This window comes from Equus caballus, chromosome 15 (assembly GCF_041296265.1).
Source record: "Equus caballus isolate H_3958 breed thoroughbred chromosome 15, TB-T2T, whole genome shotgun sequence".
NCBI lineage: Eukaryota > Metazoa > Chordata > Mammalia > Perissodactyla > Equidae > Equus > Equus caballus.
This window is the reverse complement of record NC_091698.1, coordinates 94245661-94248154: the sequence shown is the minus strand read 5'-3', so window position 1 is coordinate 94248154 and position 2494 is coordinate 94245661. Positions and strand designations below refer to the sequence as shown.

The 2494-nt window shown below is 52.8% G+C and overlaps 1 long non-coding RNA gene across 1 annotated transcript; it reads right to left on the bottom strand.

Annotated features, from left to right (window-relative positions):
- Window positions 1-464: 464 nt before the first annotated feature.
- On the bottom strand, window positions 465-1714 carry LOC138917760 (uncharacterized). Its single transcript, XR_011426207.1, has 2 exons — window positions 1478-1714; window positions 465-825 (listed from the first exon to the last, which is right to left on the bottom strand). It is a non-coding gene; the product is annotated as an uncharacterized lncRNA (long non-coding RNA).
- Window positions 1715-2494: the final 780 nt, after the last annotated feature.

Sequence of the window (2494 nt, the reverse complement as noted above, 5' to 3'; positions counted from 1 at the left end):
GAGACAGATTAAGAGACAAAGAGAGACAGAGACGGAGAGATTGAGAGACAGAGAGAAAGAGATACAGAGACTAACAGAGACTGAAAGACAGAGAGATGGAGACAGATGGAGAGATAAACAGAGAGGGAGACAGCGAGAAAAGGAGACGGAGGAGGAGAAAAAAGCCAATTGTCTTCGAGACAGCGTTGCGGTGGGAAGGGAGCCGGGGTTTCCAGAACGTGAGGAGCCACTCGCACTGCGAGGAGACACGCGTGGAGACACGACCTCGGCCGTGGGACGTTCGCTCACTCCTGCTCCTGGTTGTCGGAGCAAGGGTTTTTCAGAGTCCCAGAGGTCCAGGACGCAAGGAGAGAGGGGCCCCGGGGGAAAGAAAGGCACCCTGTCACTTTGACATGTTAAAGGCAGGTTGCAGCTGTTTTGAAGCTTAGAAAAAGGAAAGAAAGAAAAAAATCCATGCACAAAAATTAATTTTAAAAATCACTGTAATAAAAAATAAACTCTAAAGGTTACGGGAGAAGCGTCTCCAAAGCAAGTCCTCGAACTCCCTGAAACTGCCCGCGGGCGCAGTCCTGGCTCCTCTTCGCCATCCGGTTCGGTCGGGAGTAGCCGCGGGCTGCGCAGCCAGGCCCGGACGGCGGCCCCGCAGCAGGTGCTGGGTCGGCAGCCGGCGACGCTGGGGAAGGACCCGCGGCGGCAGCGGCTGCTCCGCCCGCTCGGACCCGCGGCCGCGCCTGCGCAGCAGCGTCCTCCCGCCGCCTCGGCGGAGGACCGGGACAGACGAAGGAGAAAGGCGTCTTTGAACGCCTGTTGCCTCTCGTGTCCAAACTAAACGAAAGGGAAACAGAAAAGCAACAGGGAGGAGCTATTTCTCATTTTAAACCTGCTTCTGCCCCTGTCGTTTCTGCACGAGAAATGTGGGAGTCAGCCTCGACTTCTTCCCCTCTCTCCCTCCCAGCCCCCGGCACCCCCCCGCCCCCCGCACCCAAGCAGGCCCCAAGCCTCGCGTCCCCAAACTCGAGCGCTGCCCGCCCCGCACCTGCCCCTTCTCCCGCCTCCCCATGGCTCGCCTGGACACCGGCACGGCTGCTCTCCTCCACCCGTAACTCCTCCTCCCCCCACCAGCCCGTCTCCCTCACTGCGGCCAGAATGTCCCAAACACCACGCAGTTGTCTCTCTCTTCCTTAAAACCATTCATTGACCCATGATGGTCGTCTAGAGAATAAAGACCAAGTTCTTTCGCTTGGCATGGAAACCCCCATGGTCCAGTTCCTGTTCCTGCTCCAGCCCCGACCCTCCCCGCCCTGTCCCGTGCCCCTCGATTCCATTCTAGTCTAGGCTGTTCCCCCCTGCCTCTTGGCTCCCGGGCGTGGGCCCTCTCCTATCCTGACAGCACGATGAAGGCTCCTTCCTTCCTCCCGCCCACCCTCCCTTCCTTCTTCCATCCCAGCAACAAACACGTTATTGATGCCAACACTACCACGCATGATATCAGGTGCTGAGGATGAAGAGATGCAGAGAGGAGCAATTCTGTCCTCCTCCACCTTTCCCCGGGCGGTGAAGGCAACGAGAGCAGGTCACAGTAGCATCTTCTGCTTTGGTACCGTCTCTTCCCCTTCCCCAGCTGGGACTGTGTCGTTTCTAGCCCCGTGTTTCCACGCTATGACTGTTTTTACATCAGAGGCAGATAGCCATGAACTCAAGACCAGCGAACTGCTAAACTGAAGGATATTCCTCAATATTTTTACCCTGCTTTTGACATCTGAAACCATGCCAGGAACTCGGGGAAGTCATTCATGGAGGATCAATTCTATAAAAAGGAAATTACTGACAATGTGAGCTAGATGTGAACACAGCTTTTATGATCTCTTTTTCCTTTGGCCGCCTGAAAAGCCAGAGCAAAATTCACATTAGAAGCTGTATTTCCTTCTTTCAACAGTCTTTAAGCTGAATGAACGAGACTGTGAGGTATTTGTGTGATTTTTAAAAAGAAATTAGCTCTGAAATTGTTAATATTTTCATGCTTATAAACACATCCTTCCTTGCTGACTCTCTCTGAATGACTCTATACCTGTTTTCACTCACTGCGAGTCTTGCATGGACTTTGGCTAAAAGCAATACAATATAAATATTTATTTCTTTTTTCTTTCTTTCTTTTTTTTTTTTGAGGAAGATCAGCCCTGAGCTAACATCTGCCGCCAATCCTCCTCATTTTCTTGCTGAAGAAGACTGGCCCTGAGCTAACATCCATGCCCATCTTCCTCTACTTTATGTGGGATACCTGCCACAGCATGGCTTGACAAGTGGTTCGTAGGTCGGCACCCGGATCCAGACTGGTGAACCTGGGCCTCTGAAGCAGAAGGTGCGAACTTAACTGTTGCACCACCGGGCTGGCCCCTAACCAGAAATGGAAAGATGTACTATAGTTAAATAACTGTCATGGGGAATAGACCTCCAAGGAAAATGGTTTCTTTGGGGGCTGAATCTGGGTGGCTTT